At 40.2% G+C, this 21,430-nt stretch overlaps 1 protein-coding gene across 1 annotated transcript in view; it reads left to right on the plus strand.

Moving 5' to 3' along the window:
- Positions 1 to 5,675: 5,675 nt before the first annotated feature.
- The window catches only part of LOC117420570 (capping protein inhibiting regulator of actin dynamics-like), a 73,398-nt gene continuing 57,643 nt past the window's right edge, over positions 5,676 to 21,430 (plus strand). Inside the window, exon 1 of the mRNA XM_034034041.3 lies at positions 5,676 to 5,921. The gene's annotated coding sequence lies outside the window, so the exon portion shown is untranslated. The remainder of the gene's footprint in view (positions 5,922 to 21,430) is intronic.

Genomic DNA, 21,430 nt, shown 5'->3' on the forward strand with positions numbered 1-21,430 from the left:
GAGGGCTTGACCTCGGGTCCTTTCACCATGACAGATGAGGAGCTGGTCAGACTGATACAGCGCTCTCATTCTATCCACATAACCTCTCAATGCCCGAACCGGACAGAGGGAATTCAGTCTCCTATCCGACTCCGCAAAGGGGGTGGGATGGAAAGCCTTTAGTTCCAATGACTGATTCAAGTGAAAAGCTGTAATCACCTTAGGCAGGAAAGCAGGGTTCGTGCTCAACGACACCCTGTTTCCATTGTCCCAAACACACATACAGGAACTTTGCACAGACAGTGTTTGTAGCTCACTGACCTGCTTAGTGGAGGTGATAGCTAATAGAAAGGCTGTCTTCATATAGAGATATTTCAACTCTATGGAATGTATGGGCTCAAACAGGGCCTTAGTGAGAGCCTCCAGTACCACGTCTAGACTCCATTCGGGGAGGACGTCCTTTATAGAAGGATGTAACCACCGAGCACCCTTTAGAAAACCAGTCGCCGGTATATGAGTGCCCGGGGATACTGAGCCAATGGGAACATGGCATGCAGATATGGCTTCTAGGTACACTTTTAATGTAGAGGGGGATTTACCTGCCTATTGCATAAACTGTAAAATAATTGCTAAAGGGCAATAAATGGGATCATGGCCTCTGGTCATGCACCAATTTTGAAAATATTTCCACTTGTAAGCATACAACGCTCTTGTCGAAGAAGCCCTAGCGTTTTGCAGTGTACTGACTACTGCGTCTGATAGCCCTAAGGTGGACATATGGTCCCGTTCAAGGGCCAGACCCACAGTTGGAGTCTGCCCGGTTCTGGGTGCCAGAGGGTGCCTTTTGTCTGACTGAGGAGATCCATGCGTAGCGGGATCTCCCAGGGCTTGCCTCGCAGCAGCTGGCAGAGGTTTGAACACCAGATTCTCCTGGGCCACCTCGTCTCTCCTGACCTTCTCGAGGAAGGCAGCGAGCAGCGGAATAGGCGGGAAAGAGTACAAAAGCGCTTTGGGACATTCGTGAGCTAGGGTGTTGATGCCTAGCGGACCTCCGCAGCTGCGGAGAAAGAACCACAGGGGGCAATGGGTCGTCTCTGCCGTAGCAAAGAGATCAACCTGGGCTTCCCCGAAGTGTTCCCAAATGTGCTGCACCACCTGAGGGTGCAGTCACCATTCTGACGGGTGAGGACCTTTCCTGGAGAGGAGGTCCGCTGCCCAGTTCACCATTCCCGGGAGATGTACAGCCCGGAGGGACAGGAAGTGTCTCTGTGCCCAAATCAGAAGCCAAAAGGCTATGCGGTGTAACCCCGGGGACTGAAGCCCTCCCTGGTTGTTCAGGTACGCAACTACTGAACTCAGCTCTATCGCGTTTATGTGTAGGGATCCGCGGACTCCTCTGCCTGCCCAGACCGCACCCCAACCAGAGTTGGAGACGTCTGTCTTCACCACTTGATGGTTGTAAATCACTCCCATCCTTATGCCTTCGCTCAGGTGAGGGGCTTGCCTCCACCAGTGTAGCACTTTCCAACATAGGTGAGACACTGTCAGCCGGTGCATGCAAAGTAACCTCAGTTGGATGGATGACGAAGCTGCGGCCATCAGACCCAGTTTTTTAGCACAACACCAATTGTACTGTGGACCCTTGTTGAAACAGGGCCAGACAGTTGCGCATGGCAGCTACTCTGTCGTCCGACAGGTAGGCTCGCATCATGAGGGAATCCCAAGTAGATCCAAGTAGACCGTACTCTGCACCGGTATTAACTGGCTTTTTGCATCGTTGAGGATGAGACCCAGCCTCGACAGATCCTCGGTCACAATCGTTGTGTGGGCCACTGTTTCTTCCTGGGACTGGGAACAAATCAACCAGTCGTCCAGGTAGTTCATCACCCTGATCCCTCGCAGTCGCGGGGTGCTAAAGAGATGCCAAATGGCAGCACGGAAAACTCGAAGACGTTCCCCTGAAAGGCAAAGCGGAGATATTTCCTTTGTGTTGGACAGATAGGAACATGAAAATACATGTCCTTCAGGTCCACTGTTGTAAACCAGTCGCCCAGCCGGACAGATTGGAGGATGTGGTGATGCATGACCATCTGGAACCTCCTCTCCCTCAAGAACCCGTTGAGGTGTCTCAGGTCTAGGATGGGGCGAAGGCCGTCATCCTTTTTTGGCACCAAGAAGTATCTTGAGTAGAACCCCTCTCTTTGAGCGGTGTGTTCTACAAGAAGCAGTGTTTTGAAGTAGTGTTCCTCTTGTCTGAGAGCCAAGACCTGGAAAGGGTTGTTCACAGATGTGACAGTGATCCCTCGAAAGGGAGGAGGTCCCGATTGGAATTGCAGAGCATAGCCGGTGTCGAAGCATCGAGGTACAGAGGCTATGGAGCACCAGGGACCCGAGGGTCTCGAGGGTACTGGAGCACAAGGCTTAAAAAGCCTCGAAGGCGTCAAGGCGCCAAGGCGTGGAGTCCTCGAGGCACCAAGGGTGTCAAAGCACCGAGGTACCGAGGCTCTGGGGCAACGTGGCGCCACAGGCGCCGCTGCACAGGCTTGAAAAAGCCTCAAGGCGTCAAAGCGCTGAGGCATATATTCCTTGAGGCACTGAGGATGCCGAAGCAAAAAAAGAGAAGAAAAAAACACACTTTTTTATTTTCTATATATACCGACACACCGCTTTATGGGTGTGTGGTTCAATGTGCTTGTCTGCTCAACAATAGGGGCAGATATTGGGCCTAAAGGAGGAAGAATGTGTTGTTTTTTTTTTTATAAATTTAGTCGTTGCCAATTATTTTTATTATTTTCTCCCAATTTAGAATGGCCAATTATTTTTTTAAGCTCAGCTCACCGCTACTACCCCTGCGCTGACTCGGGAGGGCGAAGACAAACACATGCTGTCCTCCGAAGCGTGTGCCATCAGCCAACCGCTTTTTTTCACACTGAGGACTCATCATGCAGCCACCGAGCTACAGCGTCGGAGGACAACGCAGCTCTCGGGCAGCTTACAGGCAAGCCCGCAGACGCCCGGTCAGACTACAGGGGTCGCTGGTGCGCGGTGAGCCGAGGACACCCTGGCCGACCTAAACCTCCCTCCCCCCGGGCGACGCTCGGCCAATTGTGCGCCGCCCCCTGGGAGCTCCTGTTCACTGTCGGCTGTGGAATAGCCTGGACTCTAGACTATAGAGCGCATCCTGCACTCCACGTGGAGCACCTTTACTGGATGCGCCACTCGGGAGCCTTGTTTTTTTTTTTTTTTTTTTTTTAAGTAGCACACACAGACACTCAACAGTAAGCTTGAGTGTAAGGATTTTTTTTAAAAATATATATAAAATGCACAACAGTGGCGCAGAGCAGGGCTGGTCTCACTGGAGGATCACGTTCTCCCTTCTCTTCATTTTTTTTTTTTTTTATAGCTGCAAAAAGCAGATGTAGGGTGTATATTTATATATATATAAATTAAACAAAGTTGTGTAGCGTTAAGCTCAGCTTTCAGCTGCCGAGTTTCTGATTCCAGGGAAGTGGCGAGCCGGCTTCCAGCAATGAAATTGCAAGGAAACTGCAGAAAGAGTCAATCACACAACTGGAAGAGGTTAGTTTAAACTCACCCTACCTACCTGTTCATAAAAGGCAAAAAGAGACTGAAGTCTCCGTGCAGTGACTATTTATTACCTCGGGAGGCGGGACCGAGGACGTCACTCCACGGAGAGGCATATTGGCAGCATTGATATAAAATGCTCAGTAAATACCTGACAAGCAGGCATATCCCAAAAGTATTGTTTTCTCGGTCATCTTTGAATTGAAAGGGAACTCCCTCTCTATTGGAGCTCTGGTGAACCTGAAGACCATGCTACAGCATCTCAAGGTGGCAGGAGGTGCAAATTCATGCAAAGAGAGTCACTTTTTCGACAGATGGACTCTGACAAATTTGAGGCAGTCTGGGAGTGGTCAACCCTGACCAATCAATGCCAGTTGCGGAGCTTTAATGGCCCTTCCTCGTACAATTGGTGCTTCGTCCCTCAGTTTGCCAGTGTTGCCACTCCCCTACACCACCTGCTATGTAAGAACCAGCCCTTCACCTGGACTGAGCAGTGTAAGGATGCTTTCAACACCCTGAAGAAGGCGCTGACCCGGGCCCCTCTACTGATGCCGCCCACACCAGAGCTGACATGGAGCTGTGCTCTCCCAACAGTGGCCTAGACAAGATCGTCATTGCCTACTTCAGCCGCTGTCTCAATAAGTCAGAACTGAGGTACTGCATCACTGACAGGGAGCTGCTGGCTGTTGCATCTGCACTCAGGCAGTTCTGCCTCTACCTGTGCAGGCAACACTTCATGCTATGGACGGATCATGCCTCCTTTATCGTGGCTGGTTTGTTTCAAGGAGCCCGTAGGCCAGCTCGCCCGCTGGCTGAAGACTGCCGTCACTGTGAGAGGAGAGAACAGCATGAGTGTGATGCGACGGGGGGCACAGCAATTGAGTAGAGGGGAGACCATGGAACAGTGCGAGTCAAAAGACTGAGAACTGACTGTGGAGTGTAGGGAGATTACCACTGTGCCTGCCGCTGAGTGGCAAACACAGCAAGAACAGAACCTAGACCTCCAACTGGTGTTTCAGTGGTTGGCTGAAGTCAGGCGGCCCCCATGGGATACGGCCTGTTCGGACTACTCCATCCGCTGCAGCAGCTTCAGATGGAGCCGGCCTCTGGCAAGGTGCAATGGCAGCTGGTGGTCCCAGGAACCCTCCAATCAACAGTCCTGAGCGCCGTCCACGGGGCATCTGGCACAGGACACTGTGGGTCACGACAACACTGCGGCGCCTGCACCAGTTCTACTACTGGGGCCTCTGTCGATGGGATGTAGAAGATTATTGTCACGGGTGCGACGAGTGTGTTGCCTGTAAAGGACCCCCCGGGGCAGTCCCACGCCCCCTTACAACAGTGGCTGGTGGGAGGTCCCATGGAGAAGGTGGCAGTGGACAACCTTGGCCCCTTCCCTGTGTTCAACAAGTGCAATAGATTTGTGCTGGTGGCGATGGATTATTTCTCAAAATGGCCCGAAGCCTACGCCCTGCCTGACCAGGAAGCCAGCAGATAATGGACTGTGCTGTTGGGGAATGTTTAATTAATGTACACAGTTGATTGGTTTATGCTGTTTTGTGGGCACCGAGGGTGTCTCTGTTTTGATGTACAATTTTCCATTCTAAAAGAGGCTTGCTAAAAGAGCTTATAAACAGCAGTTCTAACTGCTTTAAATTCACAGGTTGTGTACTGTCTGGTTTCTTGCCACCGCCGCCCCTGCCATCTTCACCCGCTTGGGGCCCACACGTGGCCGTCCGCTACAACATATTAGTAAATGTGGCCATACTTGCACAAACAAACATACACACATGTCTGAAGAAAATGCACATGGATATTTGTTACAATTCGTAATCACATTTTCATCACTGTAGCCATCACCTGGATGGCTGAGCTTTTGAAAGCTATGTACTGTACATATTTATTATTATTATTATTATTATTATTATTATTATTATTATTGCTTACATGCTTTTAAATAAGGTGTGTTTTTTTTATTTAATGTCATTGTGTATGTGATTTAGGCATACAATTGGTTAATTTTAACTCCTCCAAATATGGTCACTCCTACAAAAGTACCAATTTTTAATCTGCTGTAGCTGCTTCTACTTGAGAAAGCCAGCCAGAATCAGACCAGTCACTCCCTCACTGTTCACGTGCAGCTGTGCTGGCTAGGCACGGTCTCTATCCGGTGAAGTTGATGCTTTTTGGAAGCTTGATCTTGCTTGGCGATCCTGTGAACCACTACTCGCAGCATCAGCAGCAGAAATGGCAATGGAGGTTGAATAGAGCATGCCGATTGAGCACGAACATACACGCGTAAACAAATTTAATAAATAGCTAACGGGATATAAAACATAAGTGGTCTCCTGTGAAAGGTAGGACGTGTCTTATTTACACACAAAACATGCTGTGAATGGTTTACGTTGTCTGAATCTGCAGTGGTCACAATACTGACCTTGTCTGTATTTGTAACCTTTATTTTTTTTTATTCAGAGAACACCTATTGTTTGTTTTTATATGAATCTATAACGGGTGCCTTGAGAATAAGGGATATACTGTTAGAGAAAATATCAATTAAATCAGTAGTTTATTTCGATGCTGTCTGTCAGGTAACACAAATGCTTAACGCGTTCCATATTCATAAACGTTATGTTTGGTTGTCTGTGAAATTGCATTTTCTTTTGTTTCCTATTAAAGAATACATTTAGATTAATCAATGTATTGTACAATGAAGTAAACTTCCTGTTTTTTTCTTTCCATTTGAATTGGTGTAATCAGTTTTAGTTTACTATCATTAAAGGTATATGAGCGTAAACCCCTCATCCAACCAGCTGACTCACCGATGTGACATCAAAAGCAAATCACCCGATACTGTAAAAATGACCTTTTTCCCGTTGTAGTCATTGAATTAGATTTGACATTGTGTAATATTCATATTATATTCCGGTTGCTGCACCGTCCATGGTTGTTATTTATTCTATATATATATATATATATAAAAAATGGTGCACCGTCCATACATTATTGTTTGAGCATTTATTTCTAATGCTTATAACCCATTAAATACAAATCCCAGGCAAGAGTAACGTATTGTTTTCATGCTGCTTGAAGAGATGTCTAAAGTCGAGGGTAAAGAAAACCAATAAAGCAGTTGTAGCCTTGTAAAAGTTGAATATGTTTGACAATAGTGGTACTGAAATATTGAACATCTTGCGGGGTGATGGGTGTGATGGGTAGGTGGATGGGCAATATTAATTTACAACAAACTGCTTTTTCATGAATATTCCCATGCTGATGATGCATAATAATTCAGCTGTCAGAGGAGACAGTGCTGGTTGCGGAAATACCATTAGTCGATTTATCTGCTTTTAACATAGATAGCTGGAGTCTTCCCATTGTGTGATAGAATTTAAGTAACGCTACAAACTAGATGATATTTCTAGGGTCAAGTTATTTGCTGTCCACCTCTAGTGTGGCTCTAGTAGAGTTACAGAAGGTGCCCATATGGAAATAGCATATTTTACATATATATATATATATATATATATATATATATATATATATATATATATATATATATAATTTAAATATATGCCCTTCATTTGGTGAATGTTTTATACAAATTACTACACTGAAACAGTAACAATACAACAATAGAGTAACTGTTCAGTCCAGCACTCGAGAATGCATAACCCAGACATTTCTGCCACATCTGACAGTTGACAGTTTGTACCATTGTTATTGGGGTGTAGAATGTTTTTTTTTTATTTTATTTTTTTTATATAAATGTGCTGTAGAAAGTGGTCAAAGCAGCAGGGCTTCGTTTGTATAGTAGCTGATCAAAATATCAAACGTACAAAAAGCCACGTTTGAAAAAGTAACTTAGTTTCATCATGTACATTAAGAATATATTATTTCTGTCCGTGGAACAGTTATCAGAATGCATTGATATAAACATATTTTACTTTTATGGATTTTATTTCACATGTCCCAGAAAATGGTCATATTTTAGAAATGCTGTCATATTAATTGTTTTTAAGTTTTAAAACAATATATTTAAAATAAATAGTTTTGCAGTATTTCATGCCATTTTATACACATCTCATTACTGAATGAACTATGTCTTCTGTTGTTTGTGATTCAAAACTCACATCTTTATGGATTTCAGCCTTTTTTATTTTTACATATTTTTATCTAGATGATCATTTTAGTCTGTTTTTGCACCTTTAATACATTGTTTGTTTAATACGTTGTTTGCCTTATATATAGGAATCAGTAGACTAAATTAAACGTTTCATAACAGTAAGCTTACTTCAGATGTCATTCATTCTATGAACAACCGTCTTTTACTTTCCATTTCTTAAATAATTAGTAGTCGATATCAGGGGGGGTACCGACAGCACATTATTTTGACAATGTTATTGACCAATCATATGAATCCAGGGTGGATAAGACTTACCGATTGGTATAATAATGACTGGCACCAAAGTTGCCAAATAACTTCTCCTCGTGATCTTGCTGCCAAGAACTAAGGTAATTAGATCATCCATTGCCATTTATTGTTTAGTTTCTAAGAGTAAGAGTGGATGGAATGCATGCGCTTTGGATGAAATGCAGATGAAATAAGTCCCGGTACCCAGTACCAGCATGAAAATAAGTCCCGGTACTGAGTACCGGCAGAATTTCACCCCCAGCCATCATTGATTGTACAGTTTTCTTTCTCAGGAAGAGTTCATTTGAGTAGATGCTTTTTGTATTTTGTCTCATTCTGTTTAAAAAAATGCATAAATGTCCATGCAATAACAGTAACAACACATTGATTAAAAAAAAAAAAACTTCCAATTTCTTGTTATGTATTAAAGGTGCAAAAACAAACTAAAATGATCATCTAGATAAAAATATGTAAAAATAAAAAAGGCTGAAATCCATAAAGATGTGAGTTTTGAATCACAAACAACAGAAGACATAGTTCATTCAGTAATGAGATGTGTATAAAATGGCATGAAATACTGCAAAACTATTTATTTTGAATGAGTAGATCATTTCAACACTGTATTGAGAGATCGAGACTGCTCATTCACAGTTTTTGCAGTACCATGTATCTTGTTCATGTCAGTGTTTTTTGTAAACCTTAAAGGATATATTTAGGAATTGGATGAAATGATGGGGTTAAAGCTAACTCCAAAAATCTATTCATAATGAGGCCAGAGTTAAATATTTATAAATAAAAAAAATACTGTATTGGTGCACATGCTTATTTCTGCCTTAACAGAATTTGTTGAAGCTGTTTGCATAATGCTGCTATCTTAGTGCTTAAAAAAATGCATATCAATCCCTATCATAAAAAAAACAATACCATGCAGTACAATGCTGTAGTACAATGTTCAAGGATATTGTATTTCATTGATTTTTTGGTTTGCTTTGCTGCAACAGTGTCTGGATTTGTTTTCAAAGAAAAACAATTATAAACAAATTGATTTTTGTTCTATGTTTTTATTAATACAGCATTTGTACCACTGCTTCACGTTTTGACCTTTTTCTGCTGTAATCTCAAAATCAATCACTGGTCGCTTTCACATTCTATCTCTAATGCTGTGATAAGGCTTTATGTAGCACCATATCGTTTCATTTAGTTCAACCCCCCCTCCCCCCACCCCGAATATTTGTATTTAGGATGCAGGCTTTTCTATTTTGGTCAGCATCAAATAATACCAGTAGTTCCACTGAGGCAATTCAGGAGGGTCAGATGCCAGCATGACATATTCAGCTACCATCTGTGTTTTTCTGGCTGACAACATTTACATGTAGAAACACCTGCATCATTTGTGCCTGTTTGTCAGCTTGAAGCTCCTTTAATTGAAGACAACATCAAAAAGATTATGAAATGTACCTGTGCACTCCATGGCATTATACATGCTGTTGTGATAAATAATGTATAGACACTGGCTGACCATGTGGTATAGTAGAATTTGATCTTTGTTGTTTCCCCTTTGGTTCCTGTTTGAGGTCAAATGGAAAACAGCAATCAGTTTTTCTGCTTTCATAGAAATCCTGCTGCGTAACAAAACCGTCACATTAAACACTGCCAGTTGGGGACATATCTCTCAGAGACAAGGTTGAAATGATTTTGCATTGCATTGTGGGGGAGGTCACACCACAGACCCATTAGCTATGTCTAACAATATACACAACAATAAAACAATACAATTATAAAATAAAACAATAAAAACGTACACAGCAAGATGCATGGCTGCCGGGGGATTAGTCCTTACACTGTGCATTTTCCTTTATGACATTTTTTTTATTTAATCATTTATTATGAACGTCAATACCTTTTGCAAGTGAAACATCATAACCAATCATGCAATGTATTTTTTCACAGCATTTAAATTAATCAGTACTAAAATTGGCACATTCAGAAACTATGGAATGTCCAGTTTTAAAAAAAAAATACAAAGAAAAACAAAACAGCATGGGAAGTGAAAATAGAGCTGTAATTTAAAGATATAATGTTAAAATGGCAAGTCTAGAATAATCATTAATACATGTCCTATTGAAACTGAAAATATTCTACAAGAAGGTTTTATAATCTTCCAGTCAATGAATTACTTCGTAAAGGACTTTAACACTACTCTGCATTGGTATTACTGGAATATATAAACTCATGTGAGCCTTTTAATATGTCATATTCATTTATTAGAAAACCACAGATTCAGAATGTCATTTAGCCGTCTCCAGAAGCATACTTATTAGAAGAAAAAAATCTGCTTGGTTTAGTGAAATGAATTTCACTGAGGAGGTAACCCCAAGCATCATTTCTATGTCACTTTTGCCAGTAAGATCACACAGGCCTGATGTTATTAAGCTTCCAGGTGTCTGATATTGACACAATTCATTTTGACAGCTATTTCCTATAACCAGATGGGGTGCTCCACTAGAAGGATGAATATGAACAGCAGAGTTCATTTTTTTTTTTTTACCAGTTTTACTAAATTTAACTCAGTTGTTCAGAAATTGTTGATGATAATCAGCATTTTGAACATTTACCCTGGCAAAAAAAATAATAAAATAAACAATGGAACTTTGAAGATAAGTGCATTTCTTAGACACAAGCTGTTACTGTCAGGGAATGTGCTGGATGAAAACTTAAAAGGTCCCACTGTTACACCCCCTCAATTAGTTATAATTTTTGATTATATAATAAAACACCATAATAATGAACAATAGTATAGGCCTTCAGATTGTGGCTTATGTTTTATTTATTATTTAAAAAAATAAATAAATAAATAAACACATTGACAATAACGTACAAGTATTATAAATATACAAAAATTCTATCTGACGTTAAAAAAACAAACACACAAAAAAAAAAAAAACGATGACAATGTCTACCATTGATTGGCCCCCAATTTGGAGCACATTAGCCACATGTGATCACTTTCACTACAGCACATAGACTACTGGGACATGCAAATAAATCGTGATCCAATTAATCTTAGCAATAAATCTGGGGGGAAGTGATAAAGGCAACATGGAGAACAAAAAAGTAATATGTGGCCACACATTCATTTTAATCACAGTTATTCTTCCATGAAAGGTAAGCTGTATTTTAGACAACATACTACCAAAGTTTCCTGCCCTAATTGATGACAGCGTCTTATATTTTTTTATGCCCAGATATGTAAAATTGTCTGTGAAAGTAAGAATAGGTGCCGAGGTTATAAGTAATGGATCTGTAGCAGGTAGATTTAAGGGCAGCAAAGTGGATTTAGACCAGAAAAAGAACCAAAAGAATCAAACAACTGCAACGCATTAGGGAGGGAATTAAATATATCCGCAAGATATAACAATACATTATCCGCATACAGAGATATATGGTGTTTAGTGCCCTGGATGTCAGTAGGAGTAATCACTGTGGTCAGCCTAACTGCTTGTGCTATAGGTTCAAGCAGAATAGCAAACAGGAGAGGACAGCCCTGTCTGGTTCCTCTTGCCAGAGGAAATTAAGCATACATCACAGATCCAGTTAAAACACAAGCAGTTGGAGTGCTGTACAGCATATGAATCATATTAATAAAGGGAGCACCAAAGCCAAAACACAGCGATACAGCCCACAAATAATCCCATTCCACTCTGTCAAAGGCTTTTTCAGCATCTAATGACAGAACAGTGGTGGGCGAGGGCGATCCCTCAGCCAGATATATAACATGAAGCAAATGAAGCAAATTATCCGCAGCAAGTCTGCCTTTCATAAACCCCGTCTGATCGTGGTGAATTAGGGAGTGAATACATGAGTCAAGCCAACGGACCAAACAGCATAAATGTTTATGTCTGCATTCAAGAGAGACAGCGGACAATAGCTGGAACATTCTTAAGGATCTTTCTCCTTTTTCAAAAGAAGAGAGATCAATGCAGACTTCTGGTCCCTGTGAAAGGAGACGATTTCTAACGAATAGTTAATTGACTTTAGGAGGAGGGGGCCAATCTGTTGGCAAACCGTCCAATCCCGGGGCACGACCCTTATTCATTGCACGTACAGCATCCTCCAGCTCCTGTAACGTCAGAGGCGTGTCTATCATTGAAACTTGATGAGGAGATACTTGGGGTAATTCCAGGGTGCTCAAAAAGTAATCAATAACACCGATGTCTACTGTTGCCTCAGATGTGTAAAGTCGAGAGTGAAATATCTTTAGGACCTCGTTTATTTGCTTCGGCCGGGAAACAACCCTTCCCATCTTTGATTGCATCCATAGAGGCAAATTGTTCTGCTTGTTTTTTTTTTTTTTATTTAGTTGTCACCAATGGTTTTTACCCCGGTTTTCTCCCCAATTTAGAATGCCCAATTATTATTTTTATCCAGGTTCACCACTGCAACTTCCGCGCCAACTCGGGAAACGGCGGCAGACACACGTGTCCTCCGAAATGTGCCCTGTCAAGCCGCTGGTGCTCAGTGAACCAAGGATTACCTGAACCCTCCCCACCCGTGCGCCGCCCCCTGAGAACTCTCCCAAGCGATCTCCAAGCTATAGGGCGCATCCTGCACTCCTGGATGCGCCACTCGGGAGCCCTGTTCTGCTTGTTTTAAGTGCAAAGCCAATAATCTGCTTGAGCGTTCAGCATGTTCATCATAAAGCTGTCAAATCCCCAGCCTCCCCTTCCCTACTTCCATTTCCCAAGCCTCCCCCCCCCCCCCACCCCCCCAGCCAATACAACAATTCTCATTGTGAACCAAATTACACTGAGGGGGCTTGCCGTGAGCTAAACCATCTCGTGAATAGAGAAAATGAACTGCAAATTGAACAACATGTCTATAATATATATATATATATATATATATATATATATATATATATATATATATATATATATATATATAAAGGTGTAATTAATTAAGAATTAATACCATCGAAATACAGCATACATTATTCTGTTATACATCCATTACCAGGCAGTAATACAGGGGGGCAAAGCCAAAATGACCTAAGTAGCAGCAATAGAACTAATAATGCCAGGAAAAATGATAAACATATGACTAGTCCCCTGTGACAGGGATGGCGTTGTGGTGACGTCAGGCCAGATGCAGGAACAGAAAACTGACACCAGGTACTGCAGTGAAAAGACGTGGCATGCGCCGTTTATTTAAATACAAAAATAAAATAAATATTCCAACAAAAACACTTTGCTCACAGAGTGAAATAGAAGATTTAAACAAAATAAGCACGAACACAAAATAATATATAAATGATCCAGGTCAGGCTGGGCAAATCGCCTTCACTTTATTTGATTATTTTTTAGTTTAAGTTTCGTTTTGTTTCTCTCCTCTCGCTCTCCCGTTCCTCCTCCGAACACCCACCCTGGGTGCAGAGAGCTGCAGGCTTTTATATCGTGGCCGAGGGGTCTAACTGGCTAGTAATTATTCTATTACCCCTCGGCCACAATCTGCACGAGTTTATTAAATTATTCCTGGCAGAGGACGAGCACCAATCTCGCCTCAGCCAGAACACGTTTTAAAATAAACAAAACAATAACAAAATATACGGCTACACCGACAATGTACAAACATAAATCATTAAACAAAAATACAAAATAACAGGGGCAGAGGGGGAAACTTTGTTCTAAAAATAAACAAATAATACATTTAAACAGCAGGGCTTTCTACCGCCCTGCTAGATCACCATAACATATCAAAGCAATACCATCAGACAAGGTAATTTTGAATGAACACAGAAATATACCTCAAAGGTAAATAGTTTCCATATACCCTAAAAAATTAAACTTAAGAGCTAAATACATTAGGCTATAGCAACAAGCATAGAGTAAACTATAAATAAAACAAAAATATATATATAGAGAGAGAGAGAATAATAGATGGGCTTCAGTGAGTTACAGGAGAATAATTCCTTCTAGGGTTTCTGTGACGTCATTAATTACGAGACCAAAGGTTGAGTAATTTATAAACTGTCACAGGAACCCGAGATGGAATATATAAAACACATGGATGAAGGCTAGTCTAGCAGCCCATCTACGATACTAGTACAGTTTGTTTCAGTATAGAATATACTGGCACAAAACCACTTTATATCCTAACTCACTTTTCAATACTGGTACAGTACCGATACAGTACCGATATACCTGTCCACATTCATTTATGTTTAAATTGACAGTGTTCGGGTTCTGAACTCGTTTCTATGACTACCGCTGTCACATCTGTTAGAAATGGATCCGTTGTTATGTAATACAGCATGTTTTGCCTTCTGTCCATGTACAGTATTTTGTTTTGGTGTTCAATCAGTATTAAGAGACAGAACGTGAAAGGATGAGACAAAAGGCAAACACAATTAGCTGTCTTTAAAAGCATGAGGTTGCGAAGACAACAGGCTTGCATCATTGGGAATGCATGTTTTTGTGTTTTTTTTCTTGCTTTTTGATATTCCCTAACAAGGGTTTTTGTTTTAGAGCGGCACTGCTCTGCAGTACGCTTTACCTCATAGTCATCATCACAAATTTTGTGGAGATTATTTTGTCACTTATTTTGGCTTTTTTTTGGTGTAGCCATGATAAAGGCACTGCTCATCGTAAAATGTAAAGCTGTTTAAAGTATTTAAACTGTAAAGCCAGACGTGCGCGTGCTTCAGAATATTGACTTAACTGTTTCGATACCGTGTCGGTTTACCTGTCCACACTTAAGCTGTTCCGAGTCGTATCGAAACAGTACCGGTACAAAACCTGCTCTTTTTTGAGTTTCTTACCAATACAGTTATATATCGGTATGACACCGATGAGAACTCCAGTCTGGACAGATGTTTCGTTACGGTTCCGCAACGATACCGATATAAAAATGCTAGTGTGAACAGGGCATAATACAGTACAGAACCAACAACCAACAACAACATGAATGCCACGATATTAATAAAGACTGTGGAAATAAACACAGCCACGTATCCAAATTATTAATAACGAACTGCAGGATCAATAGACCCCGTCATGTCCTGAAAACCTGGAGCAAAGTAGGAATCGACCTCTTCAGGAGTAGTGAAAGGCAGATGCTCCCCACCATGATTGATTTTCAAGACAGTTATCCACTCCCTGGAAGCGAAGCTTCGCTCTAACTTCACCAGTGGCCCTCCTCTTCACTGCGGTGACAGCAGAGTAATCCACGTAGAAAGAGAGCTTTTGTTCCAGTGCGAAGGCTGGTGTGGGTATTTGAGCAGCCTGGAAAAGTTGTTGTCGGTCAGTATAATGAAATATCAAAGTGCATATAAATAATGGTATAAGGAGCGCAAGTTGTTCACTTATAAATGAAAATAGTGAAGTGGTAGCAGCCATCTCAGTGATATGGTCACGTAATCTCCAACGACAAGTTTTTTTTTTTTTTTTTATAAATTTAGTCGTTGCCAATTATTTTCTCCCCAATTTGGAATGGCCAATTATTTTATTCTGCTCAGCTCACCGCTACCACCCCTGCGCTGACTCGGGAGGGCGAAGACGAACACACGCTGTCCTCCGAAGTGTGTGCTGTCAGCCGACCACTTTTTTCACACTGCTGACTCACCATGCAGCCACCTAAGAGCTACAGCGTCGGAGGACAACGCAGCTCTCGGGCAGCTTACAGGCAAGCCTGCAGGCGCCCGGCCAGACTACAGGGGTCACTGGTGCGCAGTGAGCAGAGGGCACTCTGGCCAACCTAACCCTTCCTCCCCCGGGCGGCGCTCGGCCAATTGAGCGCCGCCCCCTGGAAGCTCCCGTCCTCGGTCGGCAAAGGAATAGCCTGGACTCGAGCTTGCAATGTCCACACTATAGGGCACATCCTGCACTACACGCGGAGCGCCTTTACTGGATGCGCCACTCAGGAGCCCCCAACGACAAGTCTTTAATAAAAAAAATATATTGTAGCCTACTTCACTAAAGTAAAAATGGGATTCTATTATTTTGAAATACCACTAGTTTAGATTATTACTACTGCTTAATAACAGTAACCACACTTTATTTAGGGTTGGTGCTAAATTTAAACGCATCCATGCCTGCCCCCACCCCTACTCCACCTACAGGAACATTACCCTGCTAACTTCCCCTATTTAAAAAAATATATAATAATAATAACCGTCTGGTTCTCTCTTTTTTTCAATGAATAGAATTAAATTAATAGAGAATAAAAACAAACTAAGCTAACTACCTCACCTAAATTTAATTCATTTTGTTTGTAATCTCCACAAACTGCCCAGTGGGTTCTGTTGCAGTCACATCGCTGATATAGGTATTAATACAGTACAGACCATGGGTCAAACCAATGTTCTTGTAGGGTGCGGTGTATTATTTTTAATTTTTAATTTATTTTTATTTTATCAGTGTCGGCCTTCTGGAGTCCTCTGAATGTCTTTCCATTTTTCTAATTTCATTTTAAACCGTTTAAATGCGAAACCATAACAAAACATAGAACAATAGTGTGTACACAGAGAAAAAAAAAGTGGAGGGCCAAAATATACATTTTTTTTTTTATTACACAACGTCCTTTTAAACAAATTGAGCCGATTCTGTTTCTTAATTAAACTCAGAAAAGGTTGTTAATTATAAAACAATGTCACTTGTTTTTACCTTCATATCTTGACTGAGCCTTATTCTGTTTCTCTTTATTTTTTTATTTCAGACAGAGGTGACAAATTATGATAATTGCACATCCCAGATCCTAATTGCATTTCATTCTTTCACTTTCATTATTTTCACTTGTTTAACAGAGTTGTCCTGACAGATTTTCTTTTCAGCATAAAATACCCAGTACAGAGCGTACACTGATAGCAAGTCCATCATTTAAAATCACCTTAATTTGTAGCAAAGAAAAACATTATCTTAAACCATTTGTAATGAATAGTTTTCTCTTTATTAGGATGCAGAGACAGCTTAACAACTACTAATTAACATTTGAAGAGGGATAAACATTTGGAAAAAAAAAAAAAAAAAAGTTCAAGCCCTGAAGATATTCTAAACAATATAAAAGCCAGGTTGTATTTTTTAGGTATAACTAGGTCAAATGTAGCCAGAGAAGAATGATTGACCTGTATTTGAATTAATAGCCCAACCATCAGGGTTGATGTTTTTGTTCTTTTTTGAAAGTGCTGTGAGCCCTTCAATGTCCATCTGCAGATTAGACAGGACCTTGATTTAACGCTTCAGAGGAATAATGGTTCCTGCAACAACCCCTTGCCCTCTATCACAATGCTGAAGGGTTGGCTCTGATGAAATATGGGTAGATTCTTCAGCACACATAATTGAGATTAAAATAAAAATTTGGGGATATTAGAAAGGGCCTGTCAGTCTGCCATTTCTCATACTTACATATCATGTCATTTTTGGTTTGTTTTTTACTTGGTTAGAATATGCTTTATCAAAATGAAAAGTAAGAATCTGGAGATATGTATCCTGTCTCTCTGTCAGTAGGTAACACTTATGTACTTGGGGTGTATGTTGCATTGAATAGTGGGTTCAGGGAAAATGGGAAAACTTGAAACATTAACATCGTATGACCATGCAATGTTTTAGTGAGAGCTGCGCCAGTACCCTAGAGGGAGCAGGTTGGCGGATGAGGTCATTCAGTGTGGGGCACAGCAGGCACAAGTGGTACAGTTTATCAAACAATAAGCCTCCTGTAGCTGGTTATTTTCACTGTCTCAGCTTGAATAGCCTTTGTGTGATCAAGGCTGTTTATAAAGATGTGACAAGGCAGTAAATGTAGTTTGGGTATGAATGGTGGCATTATAAGCATCTATGAAACAATCTTTTTGTGTTACAGTAATGTATGTGGTGGTGACATCTAGTCCAGACCCTCCACCTACAGGTTTGCAAGGTTTTTTTTTTTTTTTTTTAAATGTATTTATTGTTATTTCTCGTTGTATACCACAATCAGGCCGTACATTGCTCTGCTTTTGCAGCTGCACATTATTCTTTTCATCAAAGGTGCTGTTTAGTCCACCTTGATTAATTACAGCCAGCTTGCAAGGACTGAGAAAACCATGCATTACATGTTATTATCTGCACAGTAAACTTCATGGGGGAAATTTACTAAGGTATCCTTGGAGTAGATGGCTTTGTGTATTTCTTGTATTTCCTCACCCAGCCAGTCCAAGAAAAACAAATATAATTAGTCATGACTAATCCCATAAAAATGACACAATACTAAATACAATACTTTTTTTTGTTTCTAAATATAATACTTTGTACAGCAGTGACCTAGGTATAGCAACATTAATAGACAACAAGACAAACAAACAGATCCAAAACAAAAAGCAAGGGTGGGAACAGAATAAATATTTTAGCTAAATGGTTTTTAGTGAATCTGATACTGAGAAGTCACATATGTTTACGTTACTGTAGTACATCAGTATTTGTCTAACCAAACAAAATGAAGTCTTTTGGAAAATTAGTCAATGTAAACTAGGATAGACAATCAATTACATTTGGAAATTTAGGACATTTTTCTTCTGTGTGAAAAAGTAGTCTGACCACAATTTTAGTATAAACAGCACAATGTTCTATAGATCACAAAGAAATCGAATCCGGTTTAATTTATTCACTCCATGCAGAATAAGGACATTGGTAAATCATATTCAGCTAGTGAGGGGAGCTAATGAAATTGGGAATGATTTTTGCAATAGGAGTTATAACAGCACATTAAACAAAAATAGCACCGTGACAGAGATACAGAACATCCTTTTGTAATTTTAGATTAATTCAAAATCTTTTTTTATGAACATAAGAATTTCCGAACAAGAGGAGACCATCCGGCCCATCTAAGCTTGGCTGATTCTTAGTAGCAGAATGATCTCAAAACTTTGTCAAATCGGGTCTTAAATGATCCCAGTGATTCAACATCAACAACATGTCTAGGTAACTATGCCATCACGACTCTCTGTGTAAAGAAGTGTCCCCTACCCTCTGTCCTAAGTCTGTCTCCACTTAATTTCCTACTGTGTCCTATGGTCCTTATTCCTGTGCTGCGCTTAAAGTATTGTAGCGGTGGGGCAGCTATCAAAGACTGATGCGGACTGGAGGGGGGGTGGGGAGTGAGGGATAAACACATAGTTAGATGCCTTTAAATTGTGTCGTATATTAGTAAGGTATGATTGGTGCATGGGTGCCAACTGTGTACAGCTGGGATTGGGTGGCAGTATAGTTAGTTGGGGGTTGGGGGGCAAGCATGCCAATTAGGGGAAACCTTAGTTGACCAATGACCGAGCCTGGTTGGTTTATCTGTTTTGTAGTCTTTTTTTCTGATCTTTGTGATGCCCCGTTCCTGTGTGATTTGACTTTTTAAGTCTGTTTTTTTGTTTGTTTTTATTTTTAAAGGGGCAGTGCTCTGTAGGCTACTCAGAAACAACCAATTTAAACGTCTCGTTCTTATTATTGAAGAAAACATGTATACCGCCAGACGCACACAGAGAAATAGTAACACAGTTTATTAAAGACACAGTCTGTTTCGCTACACGGCCGGTGTGGAAGCCTGTATCGTAGAGTATTCTATATATATATATATATATATATATATATATATATATATATATATATATATATATATATATATATATATATATAATGTTGGTGTGAAAGGAACTTTAACTAAGTTTTGTACCCTAAAGTAATGTTTAAACTTGTTAACAGTCAACAGCAATAATCTTTATAGTATTGGTTTTGGTGTACTACAGTCAGAACTCACATATCTGAGCCTATAAAGATTTGATGCGTGTGACACACATCTGATTATTTCATTTTGGCCCGTTCCAACCCTTGTCCATTTTTCAGGGAACACAAAAAAGATACAATATCAAAAATACATATCTGAAAGGACTTAAAATAAGTAGACTTCCATTTAGATATACGGTGTTGGTTTTGTTGGTACAGTACTATATTTTCAACAGAAGAAGTATTTTAATTCAGAACGATATGATTCTGAAAATATCATTTGCCAAAAGAGACGACAGACACGTGAACTGTAATACAGTATATACTTTTAAATCCAGTACGTATTGTAGCAAATATGTAAAATTCCCCATTAACGACCCAAAAGCAAAATGAAATCAAAATGTTATCCACGCACAGAACTGCTACAACATAAAAGGTAATGCAATTTAGCAAAAGATTATTAAAAAAAAAAAAAACAGTTTCCAGAATTAAAACAGTATCCAAAAGTCAGTATTCAAAATTGCAGAATATAGTGCTCGATAAGGCCCTTGCAAATGAAAATGCACAAGAACAACTAAATATCACAGATAAAAAAAAATACACTACAGTATCTAAAACTGTTTAATGATTAACTGTTACATTACTGTAGCTTGTCTCTTCGCTTTGTTTTGGCTGCATTTTCGTCAGGTGAAACTGGAGGAAGCCCTATGTAACTGCACAGACTGATTTGGCATGCAGAGAGAAAAGAAGCACTGGCTGTGACGGATATTCAAATAAACTGTAACATTGAAGAGATGGGCTTTGTATTAGAAAACTGGTGACAGAGTCGGAAATCGCGTGTGAAGGGTTAATTCAAATATTTAGTGCCCCCCCCCCTAATTGGATGTTGATGAGTTTTGACTTCAATGACCTCATCTCATTTCTGGTAACAGAATCCCTGCTACTAATGAGATTGCATATGATAAAACATACCCAGAAGCAATGTTGCCATGGTGATCAAGAAGCACAGAAAAATGATGGCACGTGTGGGTGAGGCGTCTTGAGTCTAGATAAAAACAGTAGGTAGGCTACCTCTTGATAACATCACTTCCAGTGTAAGATCCTTATAATAGTTAAAAATCCTCTGAACAACAAAGAAATCCCCACATAAAAATACATTCTGAAAAAAGGCACTGTATCATAAACAACATTTACTATGTAGGGAAATTAACTGGGTTTAATTAGATCTTACCTTTTAGAATATATAAGTTCTTAGGTTAGTTATCTTCAGGCAGGGTGTGAAATATTGATTCAGTATACCTTAAGATATATTTTACAAAGAGGGCATTGAACACATTTTTTCCATAGTTCTATGAATATTTCAACAGCGTTTGAATCTATGATCAAAAAGACTATTAGCCCTTTACTTGCTGATGAAATTATCTTATACCCTCTTTTGGGACCGGATCCAGATGTAATTATCCAGCCCTGAAGTATGAATTTCCCCGAGTGAACATCGTGCCAACCATTTCAAACTGCTGTAATGCAGAACGGTTTTAATTTTAAGCTGTTCAAAGGTAATATATATATAAAAAAAGATGTGTATTAAAATAGAAGTGCTGTACGCCTATAAGATTTTTTAAAAATAGTATTTTTTGGTATTGAACACCTTTTCCTTATTAATTCACATGAAATAAACATCTAATTATAACATATTTCACATGTTAGCAGTATC

This window comes from Acipenser ruthenus, chromosome 1 (assembly GCF_902713425.1).
Source record: "Acipenser ruthenus chromosome 1, fAciRut3.2 maternal haplotype, whole genome shotgun sequence".
Classification (NCBI taxonomy): domain Eukaryota; kingdom Metazoa; phylum Chordata; class Actinopteri; order Acipenseriformes; family Acipenseridae; genus Acipenser; species Acipenser ruthenus.